The sequence below is a fragment of the Salvelinus namaycush genome, chromosome 4 (genome assembly GCF_016432855.1).
Source record: "Salvelinus namaycush isolate Seneca chromosome 4, SaNama_1.0, whole genome shotgun sequence".
Lineage (NCBI taxonomy): Eukaryota > Metazoa > Chordata > Actinopteri > Salmoniformes > Salmonidae > Salvelinus > Salvelinus namaycush.
This window is the reverse complement of record NC_052310.1, coordinates 74,435,273-74,442,254: the sequence shown is the minus strand read 5'-3', so window position 1 is coordinate 74,442,254 and position 6,982 is coordinate 74,435,273.

The following is a 6,982-nucleotide window of genomic DNA, read 5'->3' as shown; positions in this document are numbered from 1 at the left end:
CTAACACTCATCCTGTTCAACTGCTAAACATATCTCTGTTCCAACTGCCTAACATCATCACTGTCAACGCTAACATCATATTTTTCCAACTGCCTAACATAATCTCTGTTACAACTGCCTAACACATCTTGTTCCAACTGCCTAACATCATCTCTGTTACAACTGCTAACATCATCTCTGTTCCAACTGCTAACACATCACTGTTTCAAATGCCTAACATCATCACTGTTACAACTGCCTAACATCATCCACTGTTCCCCAACTGCCTAACATCATCTCTGTTCCAACTGCCTAACATCATATCTGTTCCAACTGCCTAACACATCACTGTTCAACTGCCTACATAATCTCTGTTCCAACTGCCTAAACATCATCTCTGTTCCAACTGCCTAACATCATCACTGTTTTACAACTGCCTAACCTAATCTCTGTTACAACTGCCTAAATCATATCTGTTCCAACTGCCTAACATCATCACTGTTAACAAACTGCACTAACATCATCTCTGTTTCCAACTGCCTAACATCATCACTGTTCCAACTGCACTACATCATCACTGTTCCAACTGCCTAACATCATTCTCTGTTACAACTGCCAACATCATCTCTGTTCCAACTGCCTAACACATCAGTTTCAATGACAAATCATATCTGTTCCAACTGCCAACATCATCTGTTACACTGCCTAACATCATCTCTGTTCCAACTGCCTAACATCATCACTGTTACAACTTGCCTAACATCATCTCTGTTCCAACTGCCTAACATCATCACTGTTCCAACTGCCATCATCATCCGTTTCACTCTACATCATCACTGTTCCAACTGCCTAACATAATCTCTGTTACAACTGCTAACATCAATCTCTGTTCCAACTGCCTAACATCATCTTGTTCAAATGCCTAACATCATCACTGTTACAACTGCCTAACACATCACTGTTTCAACTGCCTAACATCAACTCTGTTCAACTGCCTAACATCATCTCTGTTCCAACGCTAACATCATCTACTGTTCCAACTGCTCATCACTCATGTTCCAACTGCCTAACATCATCACTGTTCCAACTGCCTAACATATCTCTGTCAACTGCCTAACATCATCTCTGTTCCAAACTGCCTAACATCATCATCTGTTCCAACTGCCTAACATCATCACTGTTACACTGCCTAACATCATATCTGTTCAACTGCCTAACATCATCACTGTTCCAACTGCCTAACATCATATCTGTTCCAACTGCCTAACATCATCATCTGTTCCAACTGCCTAAAATCATCTCTGTTCAATGGCTAACATACACTGTTTCAACTGCCTAACATCATATCTGTTCCAACTGCCTAACATCATCCTGTTCAAGCCTACATCATCTGTTCCAACTGCCTAAACATTCATACTGTTCAACTGCCTAACATCATCATTGTTCCAACTGCCTAACATCATCACTGTTCCAACTGTCCTAAAATAATCTCTGTCCAACTGCCATAACATCATCATCTGTTACAACTGCCTAACATCATCCTGTATCCAACTGCCTAAACATCATCTGTTCCAACTGCCTAACATCATCACTGTTACAACTGCATAACATCATCACTGTTTCAACTGCCTAACATCATCTGTTCCAACTGCCTAACATCATCTCTGTCCAACTGCCTAAATCATCGTTCCAATGCTAACTCATCACTGTTCAACTGCCAACATCATATCTGTTCCAACTGCCTAACATCATCTCTCTGTTCCAACTGCTAACATCATCACTGTTCAACTGCCTAACATCATCTCTGTTTTACAACTGCTAACAATCAATCTGTTCCAACTGCCTAACATCATCTACTGTTACAACTGCCTAAACATCATCTCTGTTCCAACTTGCCTAACATCATTCACTGTTCCAACTGCCTAACATCTCTCTGTTCCAACTGACATAACATCATACAGTCTGTCTCTCAACTGCCTAACATCATCACTGTTCCAACTGCGCTAAACATCAATCTCTGTTCCAACTGCCTAACATCATCATCTGTTCCAACTGCCTAACATCATCCACTGTTCAACATGCCTAAAATCATCTCTGTTCCAATGCCTAACATCATCCTGTTCCAACTGCCTAACATCATCACTGTTCCAACTGGCCTTAAAATCAATCTCTGTTACAACTGCCTTAACATCATCTCTGTTACAACTGCCTAACATCATCACTGTTCCAAATGCCATACTCCAATCATCATGTTCCAACTGCCTAACATCATCATCTGTTCCAACTGCCTAACATCATCACTGTCAACTGCTAACAATCATATCTGTTCCACTGCTAACATCATCTCGTTCAACTGCCTAACATCATCACTGTTCCAACTGCCTAACATCAATCTCTGTTCCAACTGCCTAACATCATCATCTGTTCCAACTGCCTAAACATCCTCACTGTTACCAACTGCCTAACATCATCTCTGTTACCAACTGCCTAACATCATCACGTTCCAACTGCAACATCATCTCGTTTCAACTGCCTAACATCATCTGTTCAAACTGCCTAACATCATCACTGTTCACAAAGCCAACATAATCTCTGTTCCAACTGCCTAACATCATCATCTAGTTCAACTGCCTAACATCATATCTGTTCCAACTGCCTAACATCATCACTGTTCCAACTGCCTAAATCATCTCTGTTCCAAACTGCCTAAACATCATCTCTGTTCCAACTGCCTAACATCATCCAAGTTCCAACTGCCTATCATCATCTGTTCCAACTGCCTAACATCATCACTGTTCCAACTGCCTAACATAATCTATGTTCAACTGCCTAACATCTAATCTCTGTTCCAACTGCCAACATCATATTGTTCACTGCCTACATCATCACTGTTCAACTGCCTAACATCAATCTCTGTTCACCAACTGCCTAACATCATCACTGTTTCAACTGCCAAACATCATCACTGTTTCAACTGCCTAACATCATAGCGTCAACTGCTAACATCATCTCTGTTCAACTGCCTAACATCATCACTGTTTCCAACTGCCTAACATCTAATTGTTCAACTGCCTAACATCATCACTGTTCCAACTGCCTAACATAATCTCTGTTCCAACTGCCCTAACATCATCATCTGTTCCAACTGCCTAACATCATCACTGTTACAACTGCCTAACATCATCTCTGTCACAACTGCAAAACATCTCTGTTCCAACTGCCTAAAATCATCACGTTACAACTGCCTAACATCATCTGTTACAACTGCCTACATCATCTCTGTTCCAACTGCCTAACACATCTCTGTTACAACTGCCTAACATCATATACTGTTCAACCTAACATCATCATCTGTTCCAACTGCCTAACATCATCTCTGTTACAACTGCCTAACATCATCTCTGTTTCAACTGCCTAACATCATCACTGTTCCAAATGCCTAACATCATTCACTGTTTCCAAAATGCCTAACATCATCTCTGTTCCAACTGCCTAACATCATCACTGTTCCCAACTGCCTAACATCATCACTGTTCTCAAAACTGCCTAACATCATCTCTGTTCCAACTGCCACTAACATTCATCACTGTTCCAACTGCTCTAAAATAATCTCTGTTCCAACTGCCTAAACATCACTCATCTGTTCCAACTGCCTAACATCATCTCTGTTCACTGCCTCAACATTCATCTCTGTTCCAACTGCCTAACATCATCACTGTTCAACTGCCTAACATCATCATCTGTTCCAACTGCCTAACATCATCTCTGTTACACATATTAACTGCCTAACATCATCTCTGTTATCACTGCCTAACATCATCATCTGTTCCAACTGCCTAAACATCATCACTGTCAACTGCCTAACATCATCTCTGTTCCAACTGCCATAACATCATATCTGTTCCAAATGCCTAACATCATCACTGTTCCAACTGCCTAACATCATTCCCGTTAACTGCCTAACATCATATCTGTTCCAAATGCCTAACATCATCTCTGTTCACAACTGCCTAACATCATATCTGTCCAACTGCAAACATCACTGTCAACTGCCTAACATATCTCTGTTTCAACTGCCTACATCATCACTGTTCCAACTGCCTAACATCATCTCTGTTCCAACTGCCTAACATCATAACTGTCCAACTGCCTAACATCAATCACTGTTCCAACTGCCTAACATCATTCTCTGTTCCAACTGCCTACATCATACTCGTTACAACTGCCTAACATCATCTCTGTTCAACTGCCTAACATCATTCACTGTTCAACTGCCATAACATCATCTCTGTCCAACTGCCTAACATCATCACTGTTCAACTGCTAAACATCATATCCTGTTCCAACTGCCTAACATCATCACTGTTCCAACTGCCTAACATCATCACGTTTCCAACTGCCTAACATCATCTCTGTTCCAACTGCCTAACATCAATCTGTTCCAACTGCCTAACATCATCTCTGTTCAACTGCCTAACATCATCTGTTCCAACTGCCTAACATTCATCATCTGTTCCAACTGCCTAACATCATCACTGTTTCAACTGCCTAAACATCATATCTGTTCCAACTGACTAAACATCATTCTGTTCCAACTGCCTAACATCATCACTGTTCCAACTGCCTAACATAATCTCTGTTACAACTGCCTAACATCATTCTGTTACAACTGCTAACATCATCACTGTTCCCACTGCCTAACATCATCATGTTACAACTGCCTAACATCATCTCTGTTCCAACTGCCTACATCATCACTGTTCCAACTGCCTAACATAACTCTGTTCCAACTGCCTAACATCATCACTGTTTCAACTGCTTAAACATCATCATCTGTTTCCAACTGCCTAACATCATCCTGTTACAACTGCCTAAACATCATCTCTGTTCCAACTGCCTAACATCATCCTCTGTTACAACTGCCTAACATCATCTCTGTTCAACTGCCTAACATCATCACTGTTTCCAACTAGCCTAACATCATCACTGTCTAACTGCCTAACATCATCACTGTTCCAACTGCCTAACATAATCTCTGTTCCAACTGCCTAACATCATATCTGTTCCAACTGCCTAACGCATCACTGTTACAATGCCTCATCATCTCTGTTCCAACTGCCTAAATCATCTCTGTTCCAACTGCCATAACATCACTCTGTTCAACTGCCTAACATCATCACTGTTCCAACGCCTAACATAATCATCTGTTAACTGCCTAAACATCATCTGTTCCAACTGCCTAACATCATCACTGTTCCAACTGCCTAACATCATCTCTGTTCCAACTGCTAACATCATCACTGTTCCAATCTGCCTAACATCATCTTGTTCCAACTGCCAAAATCATCTACTGTTCCAACTGCCTAACATCATCTCTGTTCCAACTGCCTAACATCATCACTGTTCATCAAACTGCCTAACATCATCTGTTCCTAACTGCCTAACTCTCATCACTGTTCCAATGCCTAACATAATCTCTGTTCCAACTGCACTAACATCATATATCTGTTCAACTGCGTAACATATCACTGTTACAACTGCCTAACATCATCTCTGTTCCAACTGCCTAACATCATCACTGTTTCCAACTGCCTCACATATCTGTTCCAACTGCCTAACATCATCATTGTTCAACTGCCTAAAATCATCACGTTCCAACTGCCTAACATAATCGTCTGTACAACTGCCTAACATTCATCTCTGTTCCAACTGCTAACATCATCACTGTTCAACTGCCATCATATCTGTCAACTCAACACATTCAATGCCTACATCTCTGTTACAACTGCCTAACATCAATCTCTGTTCCAACTGGCCTAAACATCATATCTGTTCTCCACACCTGCCTAACATCATCACTGTTACAACTGCTAACATCATCTCGTTCAAACTGCCTAACATCATCACTGTTCCAACTGCCTAACATATCTCTGTTCCAATGACTAACATCATTCTGTTCCAACTGCCTAACATCATCTCTGTTCAAAGCCTAAAATCATCGTTCAACTGCCTAACATCATCACTGTTCAACTGCCAAAATCCGTCAAGCCTAACATCATCACTGTTCCAACTGCCTAACATCATCTCTGTCCAACTGCCTAACATTCATCACTGTGTTCAACTGCCTAACATCATATCTTTCCAACTGCATAACATCATCTCTGTTCCAACTGCCTAACATCATCACTGTTCAAACTGCCTAACATCATCACTGTTAACAACTGCCTAACATATCTCTGTTCCACACTGCCTAACATCATCACTGTCCAATGCCTAACATAATCTCTGTTCCAACTGCCTAACATCATCACTGTTTCAACTGCCTAACATCATAATCTGTTCCAACTGCCTAACATCATCTCTGTTAAACTGCCTAACATCTATCTTGTTCCAACTGCCTAACATCATCTCTGTTCCAACTGCCTAAACATCAATACATCCTGTTACAACTGCCTAACATCATCCTGTTTCAAACTGCTTAACATCATATTTCCAACTGCCTAACATCATCTGTTCAACATGCCTAAACATCATCACTGTTCAACTGCCTAACATCATCACTGTTCCAACTGCCTAACATCATCTCTGTTCCAACTGCCTAACATCATCACTGTTAAACGCCTAACATCATCACTGTTCCAAAACTGCCTAACCCATCATCACTGTTCCAACTGCCTAACATCAATCCTGTTCCAACTGCCTAACATCATCTACTGTTCCACTGCCTAACATCATCACTGTCCAACTGCCTAACATCATCACTGTTTCAACTGCCTAACATCATATCTGTTCAACTGCCTAACATCATCTCTGTTACAACTGCCTAACATCATCTCTGTTCCAACTGCCTAACATCATATCTGTTCAAACTGCCTAACATCATCCTGTTCCAACTGCCTAACATCATCTCTGTTACAACTGCCTAACATCATCTCTGTTCCAAACTGCCTAACATCATCACTGTCCAACTGCCTAAACATATCTTGTTACAACTGCATAAACC